The following is a 17,250-nucleotide window of genomic DNA, read 5'->3' as shown; positions in this document are numbered from 1 at the left end:
AATGAAACACAGCTTCTTTCCCTTCTTTCCTTAAAAGCAAATGGCGTGCGCTATTGCAAATATATACGATGTGCCAACACATGTAAAAACTACGATTCATGAAAAATCGTGAAACAGAGACGCAAAATCCAAGGCCAGTACAAGTTCATCATCTGAACTGGAGATCAGAAAACTGGCTCCTAAAGTAGAAAAGAACATCAATTCCGTTTTTTCTAAGAAAACCATTTCCTACCAACTTTGAAAACAAGAGTGCCTACAGTGATCTGATTGGACTCTCCGTGATTGTTTTGGCTCGGCTCCCTCATCCCTCCTCAGCTGGGTGGCTAAATGTTAGTCTAACCACGAGGTTGAGAGGTTCTCTTCTTATTAACCTTCCACTTCGTGCTTCCAATTTTAGATAGGAGTAAAACCGCCTGTCAGAAATTTCACTTATTCTTAGTTACTTCTGCGGTGAGATTCACATTTACGTCCCCATCTGGGATGTGAGTGCTGTGGAAAGACAACACAGAGTTAACAGGCAGGGGCCGGCCTTTCTCTGCTTCCCCTGGAATGTTATTTATGTGTTTGTTTGTTTGTTCTTCAGAACCATCACAAGAGCAGTTTGATGGCTCCAGAAGGGCTGTAAACTCCTGCCCAAGTTTTGATGTCTGGACTCAAAACAAAATGCGGAGAGGATCCCTCACCCTCAGCCCTGTGGTGTCGAGCAGCAACCATCTGCCATGGCGGGGACCACCATGGCCCCCAGCACTCCCCTACGAGCACGAACCGCGATGGGGCGAGGACTGGAAGCTCCTGAAACACTGCACCCCAGAGCACGGTTGTTAAGGCAGCGTCCTCCTCCCAAGCAGCTGTTATTCCAAGCCACAGGACATTTTCCAACACGGTTATTAGCACCACCTCAGCCGGGGCTGTTCAAGACGCATCTTGTCTTTGAGCGAGCAAGCAAAATTCACAAGGGAAAAATCAGATTTGGAAACTAAACGTTTTGTAATCTCCTGCCACGCAACTGGGCTTTCAGGCAAGCTTCCAACCCTTGCAGTAGCTAAAAAATAGACAAAGTCGCTGCCTTCCACCACCTCCTGGTGCATTACGGCCAGCGTGATGCGACACCACACGCATCTAGGAAGGTGCAGGAGCAAAAGGGAGCGACGCACCGCGCACGGTGGTAGAGGAGACAGAAAACATACCCCATGAAATAGAGCTGAGCCGAAATAACCACTTCTGTTACAACTAATTTATCTGCCCGTGCTCCCCTCCTGAAATCGGCACGGCTGTGCTGGCTCAGCACGGTGCGGCCCCGTGCTCCAACACCGGCTCTGGTCACAGAAAGGGCAGGAGACAAGGAGAGGAGAAGCGCTGGCAGAGACGGCAGCAATGCTGAGCGCTGCGACGCGCTTGCAGATACGCCGGGGCTGTTGCACTGCCCTTATCAGCAGCCACGAGTTCAAGGTCAGCCTTGATGCACTTACTGAAAACTGACACTGCCCGCGTCCTGCAGTCAGCACGACTTCAAATGGAGCCTCCCAATTATTAGCAGTCATTTTGTTTATTATTGCAGGGCCTCGGGACAAACAAAAAAGGAGCCCCATTGTGCTCAGCGTTGTACAAAAAAGCTTAATTAGCCTCTTCGTAGGTTGTTCCCTTGAGCTTTTTTTAAACAAGATATTTTCAAATATAAATAAATTCAAATTTCAGAATTCCAGAAATCCGTTTCCTGAAATGTGCTTCCGCAAACAATTAAAGCAACTTTGCCTCTCCAAATTTTAGCTGTACACCAAACATACAACTTCAGTTTACTTGAAGAAAAATTTGTATTATAAAACCTTCACCTTTGGGGTTTAAATATATTTTTGCTATTTACATAAGCCAGGATTTGAACCCAAAGTTTTGTGTTTTGTTTTTTTTTTAAACTATGTGGAAGTCAGAAAATGACAGATCTTTGTTGTTTCTCTCCTCCAACTACAATATTTATGTATCAATGAAATATCAATGTACAGGGATATGCACAAACTGGAAAAACAAATTCAGATACCACCACATGAACTGGTCTGAGAAATCTGGAGGTGCAGAAATACCTCAGGAACTCAGAGCAGTATAGAATATCCCGAGTTGGAAGGGACTTGGCAAGGATCATCGAGCCCAACTCCTGGCTTAGCAGGATAATGAAATCGGTGCACATCTAGATAAGAGGAATACTAGAAATGTTATGACAGTCAGTACAGGAAAACTCAAAGTTTGGGGGAGGAAAGTAAAAGTTCAGGCTTTTCTCCCTCTCTGTGGAGGCATATGATCACATGCAGTATCAGAGATGCCCGAGTGGTTGTACCACTGTTCAACCTACCACACCGGCGCTGGTGTACTGCTCTTATCTGGCAGCTCGCTTGCTGAATTCCAACCTGGAAGGAAACGGTGGCAGGTGAAGTGAGAGGAAATCACCTCGTCCTTCTGAGAGTCGTTCACCCACAGTCTCAGACTGTCCCCAGCTTTTCAGAGGATGGATCCTGAGGATCGCACCATCATCTGCAAGCATTTTATGACCATTTTCAAATGCAAATACTTCCTGCTGAGTCTCCACCTCACTCAGACTTGTATCAAACATTTAGAGGTCACCAGCTATTGCCTCCTGTTAGCTACTCCTTCAGACTCTGCTTTATTTGTTTTTACCATCACCGTTCACTGATGCTTCCATTCACCTTTGAAGATGCCTGTTTAATTCACCTGCATTTTAAGACCACACTTCACATTACATTTTCTCCAAGCTTATCCTAGCAATTTCTTGGCAATAAATGCTGTTTGGATACCCCACAGAATCCCAACGCCGATTAGCGTTATTGTCATCACCACAGGCTAAACCAGGTAGCTCCTAAGGGCAAATTAAAGAGCTTGCTTCCACGTTCTGGTCCTCTGGAGGAAGGACACAACTTTCCTCCCTAGCAAGGAGGAAGCTGACACAGAAACTGGGGGCACGTGGAAGCTCTCCAGGACCAAACAAATGCCTTCAAAACGGCCACGTCCCTGGCATGGCAGAATAAAGAAGATATAGTAAACTACTTTGCATGCAGAGGATAAAATCAATACAGTTTCCATTCAGGCAATGAAAATCACAGCACACTGCTTTACTCACATGCATACCCCTCATTCAAGGTGCAGTTTCCACAATTCCCACCTGAATACCCAGCTCTGCAGCACGCACCTCTCCCTAGCACTCAGCACTCTCTGCTTGACATTAGTACTAAACAATATTCATTAAGAGTGTAACACTAAAGTGCAACATGTAAGTAAATCAAACTCTTAATGCTCTATTTTACAAATTTCATGGGCCACTGGGGATAATTAAAAGGGTAATTATATAAAGTTGGTGCAGTTTTGAGACTCAAATGACATTTTCTGCTTTAAAGCACTTGCTAACCTGGTATTTTTCTACTAAGACAGTCTTTTTATACTTTTATGGTCAAGCAGCACAAACAAACAAGAACTATTTTTTAAGACATTTTGACTCTTTCACCCCCCACATGCTGTTTTTCTTGATCAATACCATTCTCCACTTATTCCTAAAAGTCCTACGCTGAGATATCAAGAAAAAGAAGGCCTTTTATAAAAATCACTGATCACTATAAAACAATACCGAGCCTCGAGCCTGGTTTTAACTGGAGCTCTGAACAAAAATGGTATTGCTTTGGGTGTTTACAGCACTGGAGTGCTGTTTGGTTTGTCACTGTGTTTAACCACTGCTCTAAAGCTAGCAAAGTACATTACTGGTACTAACAGCTCATGAAAAATACAGCGAAGAAACTGCTAGTGGCAGAAGCATTTAACTTTCTTGTTAGCAGCCTCCCCCATGTGGCACTTTAGCACCAGCAAGTTGTTTATTATGTTCTGTGCCAGGCAAAACTGATTAAATGGGGCTCTTAAGAATCAAAGCGTTATAAATTCATGGAAATACAGCAAGCAATAAATTCCATGGAATTAAAAGCTTACTAGTGCTATTAGCATTTCAGGGTGTTTGCATTGTTAATAGTGATGTGCAGAAATGATGTTCCTGTAAGACAACGCAAACCAACAGAACATATGCATTAGCTGCTACATTTTTACACAATGTCATCATTACTTGTAAATTTTTTCTCTCCCGAAACTAGAACGCTCATTAATGTTTTAAAGAAAAATCTGAACCAAAGCAGTGGTCCATAGCCCAAAGATTTACATCCCTAGTAAAATAAAAGTATTACGCATGGAACATAATGCCCTTATTACTCTGTGAAGCTGGATACCCCAAAGCAGAGGTTTGCCCTGGCTTTCAGAAGCAGGGAGCAGGGCAAGGCAGGCTCGCTTTTCCACACAGCACCCACATATTACAACACAACCACCTGCCTGGCCCTAATCTGACAATTTAATAAGGAAAGTAGCTGCATGGCAACTCTGAACGCTAAAAAGAAGCGGTGATCCAGCCTGAACTGGTGGTCAGTAAATCTGTCAGTGGCTCTCCAAAGAGACATCTTTACTCCGGGTCTCTCCATCATCGCTCCGTGGAAATGGCCCTGATGGCAGGTGACTAACTTCTACTTCATGACTGCACAGCTCTGCTCGTACTGTTAAAGCCAGCCTGGTGTTAGCCCTTCCCTTACGGCCATCTGGTTTTGGGTAGCTGGTAACTTGGCAAATGGAATCGCTTTCAAGTGGAAACTTGGTAGAGAAGCCTTCCTAGGTTCATGGCCAGGCAGGAGAGAAATGGGGGACACTTTCTAAAGCTGTGGAGAAATTAGGCCACGCAGGGTTTTTGTTTGTTTTTAAAAAAAGGAACAATTTGTACCTTTGGGAGCTGCTTGAAAACACAACAGACAGATAAACCCCACCTGCAAGGTCCCTCTGAGGGGGATGAGGGACAAACCTGGCTCTCGCTGCAGATGGGAAAATCAACTCACAGCTTTGCTGTCAGTGTTAAGGTTTGACACACGATAAAGAGTATATTCTGGATGGTACATCATGCACAGCTGGCAGCATACAAAAGTCAAGAAAAAATAAGAAAGCTTTGTCCAGAATAAACAGTACCCGTGCCACGAAGTGACTCAGCTGCAGAGGTGGGGAAACAAACCCCAAATCCTGGCTCCCAGGCCCATGCCCTGAGAGAAGCACACGTTACCAGCACAAACCCTCTCCCAAGACTGAGGGGGTTGACATTTTGTTTGCCTCTAGCAAAACAAAACAAAGCAGTAGGTTTTAAAGTGCTCAGAGGCACGTTGTCTTTTTGATGTATGTGTGTCCTGGCAGTCACACATCTGCATCAGGAGAGAAATAGCCCAGTTTTTGGCAGTTATTTAGTCCTTTTCATCTGAAAGTTGAAAATACGCCGCCATTGAACCTTTGCAGCTCAGGGTTCTGCATATAAAAAGCAGCTGCTGAATACACGCAGGGAGCGAGGGCTTTTTCTTAATGTTTGAACAGTTCCAAGTTCAAACCCATTAAAGTCCAGGTCACACCGGGATCATGTCACTATTAATGCATCCAGTTACATGCTGAGGGAAACCCAATATAAAACTATGATAAACTCTGCTTCTCCCACAGAGACGTACGAAGGTCTTACCCAGATGATGCCACAGATCGCTCTTCATGGGCAGTGCCCAGACGGGATGTCAATGACAGGGGAGGAAATCTGGGGAAATTATCAGGTATAACTGTACACAGATCGCTTTCAAAAGAAGGTCTCCTCATATGTCTACAAAGCTTGTCTAGACCTTTTTTTTCCTCTTCTCTTGGAAAGAGCTTCTTGTCCTGTGGATGCTGCCTCCTGCACCCTGCCGGTTCCCACACAGCCTCCTCCCACCCTCCATCACCCTAAGTGAAAGTGAGCATGAAGCCCCTAACCCCGTGCTCCTCTGCCTTTTAGGGCAGATCTTCTTAGCAGATGGGCAATGTCCCATTAGCTGGGGGCCTTTGTGCCTGGCCAAATACAGCTGCAGTGGGATCAGCAGGGAGGGAGAGGCCAGGGCCTCTCAGGGAGGCGTTTTGGGGTCTGCCCTCTGCAGGCTCCCCAATGTCCCGCAATGCTGCCGATAGCAGCAGTGCTCTTCCTAAGAGTGAAGACAGACAGGAGAGGAGACTCGAGTGAAGGGCAGAGTGGAGCTGATAGTACATGAACTCATGATGGAGCAGCTCTCTTCGCAGTCCTGTAGCCTTGGCACTTGCAGCTCATGTGGAGGAGGCAAGAATAAGGAGAAGAAACTGTTTTTCAACACTTCTCCCAAGGTCCACAATCACACGTGGCAATACCACCAGAAATCACTTCTGGAATAGAAACAGAACCTGAAGCTCAACCACCAGTTCAGCTATGAGGAGGTGCCAGACATAATCACATCCATCTTTTATCACTTCAATTACTGATTACTTCCCATGGGAAAATCTCTCATTCTCCCTGGCACAGGTGCCCCCGTAGCCGTAGTGCAGCAAACGGTGTTTGGTGGGAAGCCCTGAGCACACCCCTCGCTGCATATACCTTGGGATGGCCACTGTTATCCGAGAGAGAACACAGCAGAAGGGAGTTTGGAAAGAACAGATTAAATCTAAGGGACAAACAGCACCAACACCTCACCAAAATCCTACCAACTGCCAATATTCCCAAGCAATGGATCAGCCAGGCGGTTTGCTCCCCTATGGCAGCCCATCAGATGTCCAGGGTGGACAGACACACACAGCTCTACCCTTCAGATGCAAGAAGAGCGTTAGGATTCACTACAAGCATTCCCCTCCAGCGGCTCCTTCCAGGGCAGCTTCAAAGACAGGCTCCCCAAGCACGATATGGGGATGCACCACGCTGCTGCATCCTGCCCGGCTGGGAACCATGGCTTGAGCTCAGCAGGAGCCAGGTCTGTCAAACACAACCAGTGCTCCAGCTCTGCTCCGAGCTTTCCGTGCTGATGGGGATGGAAAAGGAGAGACTGGGAAAGGGCCCTTACTGGACTTGTGGACCTTATCAAGTATCTAGAAAGTACTACAGTTGATCAGGATATATTCCAAACCAAGTTATCCATGGCTCCAGCTGGCCTGCGTATCATCAACATACGACCCGCTAACTACACAGAGGTTTAGGGAACTAGCCAGCACACACTATACACGTGGGATCTACGCTACTCTTTAAGTAATTCTCTGGAACTCCTTACAGGGTTAATGAACTCGTCAAAAAATCGTGAATGCTCTCAGAGATTCAAGTTGGTATTTGTGTTTTTTGTTTTTTAAAGAGTAACTTCAACATTAAAATTCAAATGATCTAAGGAATACTGCCTCCTGCACTCAGGTCTCATTAAGAAGTTATAAAAAGCCAAAGTCTGCATTTTTAAACTGTATTTTTTCAGTTTTCCAACTTTCAGAAGAAGGATAGGCCAAATTCTGCTTTTAACTACAACTACACAAATCCAGATACTTCCTTAAGTTTTACATAATATTTTGTCTAATTAATATAATTTTTTTCCTCCAAAACATGTATTTATCTGCTGTGAAATCAAAGGCAAAAATGAATTGTTTTAAGGATGGCAGAGAGTAAATAACAAGTTTGGAACCTTGCAGCCTTACCCTGGCAATTTGTCTCATATAATTGACTCAGCAGACATGCTTACAATTTCTTACAACTTTTACAAGACCTCCTGTGGGTTTATTTCAACATTCTCCAAAACGGAGCTCAGAGCTTTGAATACTCTAAGCAAGTAGCACCAAAAGGAATCATCTATTCCTCCTTAAGACAAAGGGAAACAAACAATAAAAGCACACTTTATTTCTCATTGGACATCAGACCTCAGACGAATAAGGATGCAAAAGAATTTGTGCTTCTTCAGAAACCACTCCTCAGCTGTTTTCCAATAATAACATTTTTAACAGTGTTCCAATTGTGTTCAGTAAAGCTTTTTAAAAAAAAAAATCCAATAAAAATTATCTTCCCCTATTATTGGAATAAAATTTAAAGGAAGACTGATGACAGCAATAGAGCAAACACAAGCTGTAAAATTAACTGCATGATGTCTTTCCAGTTAAAAAGGGGTTAAAAAAATCCCCCTTCCCCTGAAAAAAGGAAATGGTCTCATTGCCTATTTTATTGATTTATGCTGCTGTTGGCTTTTAAATGTAGCACTTTCTATTTCTAAGATCTTTACAAACAATTAGTAATGTCATGCCTGTGTCCCACTGTTCCATTGGTGGAAGTGCCCTAGTAGCAGGAAATGCTGTGCCCTTCCACAGACGTTTCCTTCCATCAGTGGGATCCACTGACCCTTAACATGTCACAGAATTAAATGAAACACTTGTCTTACAGCTAATACAGATAAACACAAGGGCTATTAAAAATAACGAAAAGGGTACGACAGGAGAAGAAAGTTGACCTATTACTCAGAAGATACCAATTTATCTTCAATTTTTTTTTTAAAAAGGAGAAAACAATTCTATTTTTCTTAAACAAAATAAGACATCATCATATTTCAACAAAATGTATTCTGAAAAGCCGTATTATAAACTACTGATATTAATGGTTTGCAATGGAAATGACGTCAGAGTCTTAGTTACAAAATGTCCAAATGTTTGTGCTACCCTACTAAAAAAATAAACAGTGAGCTCAGAGTCAGAAATGACCCTTTTGAGCAATTAAGCAGTATTACGCAAAACACACTGCAAAGTAGATGGCCGGCAGAGGTGGGAGAGCCCCAAATTAAAATTCACAGATTGCACTGCGAGAAACACTTAGCAATTAAACATCTTGGAGGTGGCGTCTGAAGTTCCTGCCATTAGCAGCAGTGAAAAATGCTTTCATACGTTGCGATGAGAAATATGGGCAGGCAATCAGGGCCAAAAACTCCTTTTTTTTTAAAATGCCTTGGCTTCAGTATGAGCTACCAAATAAAAGGGTGGCCTCCTGTAATGCCCACTGACATCACTGGGCTTGTAACGCTGCCACTGTAAAATATCGCTGCTACCGCTGCAGGACCGTAAGTGAAGCGTGCCGGAAGATCTGCTCCTGGCGTGGTGGAAGGCAACAGGCAATGACCTCAGAGATGACCAAATAAAATATGAAATATGCAATACGGATCTATTTCTGGTGCCATTTGCTCACATCCCTGGATTTTGTGAAGCAGAAACATGCACCGCCTTCACAGGATGAGTGTTTTGAGGCAGCTCTCCAGCCTGCGGCCTCCCGGAGGCTCTGGCTGAGGCGCTGAGGAGCAGGCCGCAGTGCTGCCCACCGGCCCCAGCGAACGGCCCTCCCCAGCCCCTGGCACAGGGGCAAGCTTTAAAACAATCCTTACCTCAGAAATAGGTTGTTTAGAGCTGGATGTTGCCACCACTACTGCTTTTGTGGTCATGACAGAGCGCGAGCTCAGGCTACCTGATCTGCAGCCCGCGCCTGGGCTCTGGAGTAATGCGACCGCTGCTGTTCCTACCACATCATTCACAATTCCTTCCTCAGTCCAGCCAACTCCTTTCCCAAATGGCACAGGCCACATACCTTCAACACCTGCCCAACACTGCAGGGATACAGTCTGGAGGTGTACATGAACCACTCATCTTGTGCTTCAAGATCTTCACAGGATTGAAACAAATAACAGTACTGTGAACGCGTGAGGTAATGCAAATCAGTACTGGCATTTTTAGATCATACTGAGCACCTACATAAGTTAAACGGAAGAAATACTGCGAGATTATGTAAAATACTGGACAAATCTGGCTCGCTCTAGCATTCTTCATGAAGACCAGAAGGATTTGGTCCAAAAGCATCAGACAAGAGGATCAAAACCTGCCACTGACTATCTCAAAGCTGAGAAACGTATTTTTCTACCAGCCCACTTGAAGATTTATAATACATTAAGGAACATTAAGGAGAAGAAGAAAAGCTAAATGGGCCAAAAGCAAACAAAAGAATGATGTTCTCTTGAGATTGCTAATGCTGGCAGACAATAGCACAGAAAGAACTCCTCTGACAGATCTTTGAAGTCTTCAATACAGCATGCTAGTGGTCCATGTTAATGAGATTTGCTCAAATACTTCTAAATTATTCCAAAATGTCTTAATCTATTTTCTAAATCTTCTGTACCCAATTGCTTCAGAAAATTCACAGCTTCACCCATCTCTGGAATAAACCTTTAATTAAACAAGGTAAGGTCCTGAAACAAGTTTGTGTTGCCAAAGGTCCACACACAACCTTTTTTGGGGGTTTATCACGGAACACGCAGGTAATATTGTAATTTCTATTACTACGGATTACAGAAAGACTTTGCACCAGAGTTTACTCTTCAGTTTGAGTAACTCAAAGGTCTTAGCAAGATGGGTATTTCAGCTTCTCACAACAGTGAGAAAGTACATGAAGCCACTCTTAGTTGTGTCCTGACAGACACTTACAGCTTCAGCTACATGACCAACACCCCACCCGCAGCAGACATTGAGGAGGGCCTCCCAGATCCCTAATTCCTACTGGCTGTGTTATAAGCACTGAGGCAAAATACTTCTAGCACGGCTGTATGTAATTTGGGCTTGTTGCAGAGAAAACGGGAGAAAATCTCGAAGCAGCAGGTTGTCTGCTCCGTCACGTAGTTCTGACTACAACACACTCAGAAGGCCTATGAACAGCCACACACTGCATCTTTGTGGAGCAATGGCTGTTTCTGTGCCGCAACATGCTTAAAGACCATTAGGTCAAAAGCAGAAAAAGTCCAGGTGTCAAACTCAGTAGATGTCATCCCTACTAACTTCCCACTGCCTGAGGTACAAGAGTAAGGACCTCACCAGCACATCTCCTGGAAAGCAACCAGTGAGAAGAGCACCTCGGAGAAGCTGCACACCCTATTAACAAACTTCTCTTCTAAATTATGTTTCAGGGTTTTAACTTTTGTCTGGAGCTCCTCCTGTTAATGAATCACACAAATACAAAGGAGCAGATGCATGCAGAGGCCAACAAAGATGTGGCACAGCAACAAACCAACCCAGTTTGAGCACTGTCTCTTCCTGATGAAACAAAGTGGGGAGATTCCAGGTGGAAAAATATTTTTTGGTGCCAAAACCACTTTGTTTTCCACACAAATTGTGCAACCCATTTTTTGTACTGAGCTTAAGAAAAAAAAATCGTTCTGACCTTTCTCTTAACTTGAAGGGAAGGGAGAAAATATATATAAATATATGTATACACACACACACAAAGTTAGACCTCAGACCCACAGATTTATCTGTTGACCATCATCCAGTACTGAGTTACAGAAGGCAGCTTCTGTTTTATTATCGGCATTTAATCAACATTTTACTCTGGCAAGCATTAAGATTTGGAATTTTAAACTAAGTGTAACTTTGCTAAATCCTTTGTGTTGATTTTTCCCCCTGTTAAGGGTTTTCTAAAGGATTCTATCTTTGCTATCTTAAAGTCTGCATGTGTCTTTTGTTATCGGTAATGTACAACTTTAGTAGCATGTTTTGTACTTTTCAATTTTTCAACATGCAAGCTATCCTTGATTTACAATGCTCGCTGAATGGTGTTTGATTATTGAAAATGCTTTTACATACATTTAAACAAATGAATGCTCCTGGAAAACTAACACTATTGTCCATAATTCTGTAAAAATACATTTCCCCTCCCTTCTCCCCAAATCAAACATTTCAATTCAAATTCTTACTTTGAGGAAAAACTGGTATATAATTAGGCATTATGCCTAACAGTGCTAAATAAAGGAGAATGTAAACATCTTAATTCTGAAGGTTTAACCATCAAAGCCCCTTGCTGTATCTATTCAGTCTGCGCCTCTGTTCAGAGCTCTTTGGAGTCGACAAGAGAGGGAAGAAAAAAAAAAAAAAAAAGCAGCAAACAAAACACAAGTATAAAAATCTATTTATCAGGTCTGTCCTGCATCCCGCTCTGCATGCCCAAGGCCAGGCTCGCTGCCGATCCGGGGCGCTCGGGGCCACACGGCCGCTCCTCAAGGAGTACAGAGTCCTGCTCTGTAGCTGCACTGAGTGGCTTAACCGCTAACTCCGAAGATGGGATTTCACCTGAAATTAAGCTATCAAGCAATTGAGCTCAAACTCAATCAACCAAACCCTTAACCTTCCCTGTTTCAGTGGCACGGCTCTAATTAGGACTCTATCACTATTTCCATTACTATCTCCTATTCTCATGGTTTATTATCTCGGCAGTTTCAATTCTCACCCAGTTGAAATTTGACATCCAGTTTCTTAGACCACATATCACTCATGGCTTTATTTTATGAAACATTTTGCAAGATTATGGACAGACCCTGGAGCAAATAGCTTTCTGTTGGAAAGAGCAGTGGAAGCAGGACAAATCCATACCCTGTCACATAACAAAGTCCTACCATTTAGGGATGCACAGAAAAAAATCTATTTTTAGGTTGTGAATTTTGTTTTGCAGTTTGAAAACAGGTCTACAGGTAGCATTTTGCATTTATCACAACCAAAATTCTTAATTTTCCCAGGTCACATAGCATCATGGCCACACACTGACCATGGCTCCACAAGAATCCCACAAATTCTGAGGCAGTCTGATGCACCTGGGACTTAATCTGTTTCCTTTCTTCACAGAAACCCACAGGGGGAACATCACTGCTGGGCAAGGAGCCACCATCTTAAACTACAGGATCTGCTCTTTCTTCAGTAGCTGAAATGCATCTAATATTCCACAGGATCCAACATTAAGAAAACAAACAAGCAAGCAAAAACTGTGATATTCAGATCTTGAAGAAAGGCATATATTACACAGCTTACATATATCATGGGGATGGCCAAGGACTGCACTATTCTCTTGAACTTTGTGAATTTCATCCTCACTAAATAGATATTTTTGGCAACAAAGAACTGAAGAAAAACCCCACATCTTCCTCAGATCTATTTTAATTTAAAACAGAAGAGAACAGGGACATTTTTCCCCTCTTGAAGTACATTTTAATAAAATTAAAAATAAAAATAGCTCTAATTCACTCTGATGCATTTAGTCACTCCGTAAAATTCTAAGTTTAAAATGAAATCACCATTTTATATTCAAACAAGGTCAAGAGAACAGTACTAACGAACACTGACATCACAGCGAACAGCAGCCACTGCTCAGCGCTTACATCAGTGTTGCTTGTTGCTATGGTGCTTAACCGACTATTAATTTCTGAAAGAAGGTGATTATAAAGCAGCCATATGAACCTCAGTCAGATGACACCCTTCAGTACCAAACACTGATCTGCGTTACTCCTGTCTTCTGCAAGTTAATTTTATGAATCACCACTTTTGTGATGTTAATATTCCTTTCCAACTCGAAACTTTGGACCAGAAGAGAGGTAAGGAGTTAATTTAGAAGGAAGGGACTTTCATGTTGCTTTAAATAAAAATCGTTTTGCAGAGAGTGATATTTCTTTCCTTTTTACTGTGTTCCAAAAGCCTAAAAAGCATGCGTTTTAATTCTTGCAGTGATAATAAGCAATCAAATTAACAGCTAAATTCTGTTCTCCAGTGCACTGCTGTAAACCCAGGAGCATAAAGGCAGGGTGAAGCAGCACCGCAGCTAACTTGACCGTTCATTCCCCAGGGATTTGCCCCAACAAGGGAACCCTGCTGCAGGGCAGGGCTGCTGCAGCTCCCAGCCCAGCACCCATGAATGGTGGCCACGGGCTGGCCACGTGGCCACCAAGAGGAACTGGAGCTGGGCCTTCCCACTCACAAAGAGGCTCCATTCGGTCCTAAGACAGCCCTTACAGCACGTGGCTGAAAGCCCAAAAGGGCATCTTTGAGGCCTTTCTCCTGGAATGAAACCAGGCACCTAAACCATCGACTTCCCAGGCACAGCACGTGTTTAAGGCACAGCAGTGGCTCCAAAAGCTCAGTGCCAAGCCCAACCTCACAGTTCTTATCCATGCTGCCAGAGGAGCCCTTACTTGTGCTTTACTAGGCACGTTCATGGGGGTTGCAGGATCAGGGCCTTGGTTCAGACATGCTTCAGAAACTATGTGTACAACATTATTTGTATTTACCTTCTCCAGATGCTCCTGTAAAGCAATCTTCAGCTACAGCCACCCGAAGAAGTCACTCTTCTTACCCTGCAGAGAAGAAGGCAACACAGATGACTACCGGGTCAGCGTCAGCAGCACCACCCAAGCATTTTCATTGGCACCACATTCGCAAGTACAAACATAAATAAAGCAACAAATGAATCTAATCGTGTTTAATGGTGAATGACTTTCAGAGAGAGTTAATAAAAACAATCAAGTCACAGGGCTGCTGCTTATCAGTACCAGCCCGTGTGAGGCTCTTCAGTTCAACAAGAACAACTGGGTCTTTGGAAGGAAAAAAAGAAAGGGAGGAGAAAAAATAAGAACATGGAGATGAGACATCTTTGTTCTCTAGCATAAACTTTCCTAATCTTGATGTCTATCAATCTATTTTTAGTTTGAATAATATATGAGTTCAGTCCTTTGTTTCAGAAAGCTGACTATTGTCTGAATGGGTTCTCCTTACTTAAGGCATTTTAAGACCGGTTGTAACCATGTCTATTTTAGCTTCTGGATCCTTTCCTTTTTCATCCTTTTCTATAGAGACACAGCCCTCCACAAGCTTTTGAAACTAGCTGCATCTTCCACGCCTAATTCAAAAAGTTGTTTACTGTCTTGGGATTTCTTCTGGTTAAGCATAACCAGAGCACATCAAGTATGCCAAGGTGGTAAGTACAGCGAGTATTAAAGAGAGAAATAATTAAAGTGCATCTTTATAAAAAGTAGGAGGGAGAAAACAGCACGTGCAGTTTTTTTTACCCTGTATATTACTGCATCTTGTGTACTCTCTCTTATGCAAAAGAGTATGTAATCTTTTAAGAAACATGACAATCTGCCACTTTCTGTTCATGTAATTGGGATCAACATATGGTACAAGAGAAAAGAAAAACATTTGTTTATTAATTTAGATCAAGTTACTCACTCAAACCACTAACAGCATTCAGAATTAATTCCACATCAATTGACTGAATACCTTAATAAGAGTAAAATTATAACAATTTCACTGAAATGTTAATGTTCTGCTGCAGGGGTGCAGAGTAATATAGAGTAAAGCCAGAAAGAAATATGCGATAATTTGCCGACACAGATGACATCATATGAAACGGAAAGTCAGTGACATGTGGATGTGTAAGACAGTGCTACGTGAAACTCCATTTCACAAAATTCACACAGTGAGGTGGAGTTTTGGGGGTGTTTGTGAAACTCACCAACTGGTAACTTATGCCATTTACATCAGTAGGTGAAGCTTTTTACTGAAGTAGTGAAATATCAACCTCTGGGAAAAATCAGAATCTTCGCAAAATTATTTCAAAAGAAAATGTACTCATCTGCCATTTATTTTGGAAGGAAAAATATTTTCACAATGAGAATGAGGCATTACTTCTTTACCATTGAAACTGATTATTTTTCACCAGGAAAAAAAAAAAAAAAAAAAGGTTACCTTGAGATGAAATGAATATTGGTTTTGTCTGCTGCTCACTGGCATTTTTTCTTTTTTTCTTTTTTAATTTTATTTCTTTTTATATTTTTTTTTTTACAGTACTCGCAGCAAAATACCAGAAGATCAGAGGCCAAGCTGTGTACATGTCTGCTGCATAGGAAGCTCTATGAGCTTCACTGGTATGTGTGTAAGGCACCGATTCTGCACTCTAAAGGACATAACACTACTCCATCGTAACAGGTCAGGTCTCACCTTCCTGAGAGTATGTAAAACAATACATCTTTTATGTAAAATACATGACCTTTGACATATGATGTGCTCTTAGATTAGCAACAATAAAGGCTTTTATCCTGCTTTGCAGCAGGGGTTATCTTGGACTTGACACTTTAAACCCCTTTTCATATTTATCTGGTTTATAAATTTTCTGGGTATTTGGCAGTCAGCTCTCTCTTTGGCAGTATTTTGCAAGCAGACTTCATTTCTACCCTGACTCTTCCTGATAGCAAAAGAAACAACCTTAAAATGTACTTTTGGAGGAAACTGCTGAAAATTACACGTTTGCATAAAAACTGCATACAATAAATCTTTTGGTAGTACTGTAAAAGACAGGTTAACTTTTTCTAGACATGCTTGTTATATATATGAAACAAACACACCCCAAGGAAACCTGGTAACACTGGCCCGACATTAACTCAGGGGAGACAAATGTGGTCAACAAAGGTCAACAGGCAGCGAGGGTTCAGGAGACTTCAGCTCTTCCCACGAATCAGTCACTGACTGATACCTGGGCTGCTTTTGTTTCTAGTTGTCTAAGTTGCTCTTTAAGCTACCTGAATTTCAAAAAATTTGGATAACGTACCACTGAAATTAAAATGAGCAGCAGAGACAGCTGTTCCCACCTGTGAAAATTTCTCATTAGTAGTCTAAAAGTTGAGTATCTCAAAATGCAGAAATACAAATACAGACTTTCCTCCTGAAAATGTTTATATGGGTGAGTGAATTGATGTGTGCAACACACATTCCTTCCATCACGCTGTCTTTAAGATAAACACAAAGCACCATCAACACTGCAAGTGTGTGTGTGGAGCAAACAAAGAAAAAATCCCAACCTACCAAAGCAAGACACTTCACTATACTCATATTTCCCCTCAAGGAGATGATTAAAATAGAAAACCAAACCACACACAAAAATCCACTTTGTGAGCACTAGTGGTCATCGTGTCTCATTTGTCAAGGGAAGCTCTCCAAACGCCTGTGACACAGCCCCACTGGCTTAAGTGGGATTACACACAGGGAAAAGTCCATGCAAAACTACTTGCTGTGGTCAGATTTTACCAGACATTCCTGAAAACATCGGATTTGCTCGCCAAGCACCTCAGTTTACCCATCTGCAAGATGGGTAAATGTTTTTCTAATGCACTCTGAAATCCTTGAATACAGAAGTACTTTTTATAATAGCTGTTTGCAACGGGGTTTTGGAAAGACAGCCCTTAACAATCCTAAAAAGATCACAACCTGAGGCAGTGCCATGATGTTCTCAGCTGGCTTTAAGAGAAAGACCCCCTATTGCTCTGGATCAGGCCCTTTTCATTTGGTACAAGGGGACAAGACAAAAAGAGAAGAGGGCTTTGCCATTTTACCTGCTGTTGGGTCAGACTATTTAGCACTTTTGATCCCCAAAACACTTATTTAATTTAGTGGTCTCCACCAGGACATGGAGGTGATTTTGAGGCTGTAGGTTGGAGTCCCAACTCCATGTGATTACTGCAAAGCCAAATTAACCACAAATATGAAGAATATATAGAG

The 17,250-nt window shown here is 42.5% G+C and overlaps 1 protein-coding gene and 1 long non-coding RNA gene across 20 annotated transcripts in view; one reads left to right on the top strand and one right to left on the bottom strand.

Moving 5' to 3' along the window:
* The window catches only part of FOXP1 (forkhead box P1), a 364,496-nt gene that overhangs the window by 199,695 nt on the left and 147,551 nt on the right, over positions 1 to 17,250 (bottom strand). For all 19 annotated transcript variants that reach the window (XM_072044462.1, XM_072044450.1, XM_072044454.1 and 16 more), the window contains one exon: positions 13,986 to 14,051. The gene's annotated coding sequence lies outside the window, so the exon portion shown is untranslated. The remainder of the gene's footprint in view (positions 1 to 13,985; positions 14,052 to 17,250) is intronic.
* LOC140003620 (uncharacterized) lies at positions 7,391 to 16,562 on the top strand. Its single transcript, XR_011812584.1, has 3 exons — positions 7,391 to 13,295; positions 13,995 to 14,136; positions 15,544 to 16,562. It is a non-coding gene; the product is annotated as an uncharacterized lncRNA (long non-coding RNA).

This window comes from Anas platyrhynchos, chromosome 13, assembly GCF_047663525.1.
Source record: "Anas platyrhynchos isolate ZD024472 breed Pekin duck chromosome 13, IASCAAS_PekinDuck_T2T, whole genome shotgun sequence".
In the NCBI taxonomy this organism is placed as follows: Eukaryota; Metazoa; Chordata; class Aves; order Anseriformes; family Anatidae; genus Anas; species Anas platyrhynchos.
This window is presented reverse-complemented; position numbering and strand designations above follow the sequence as displayed.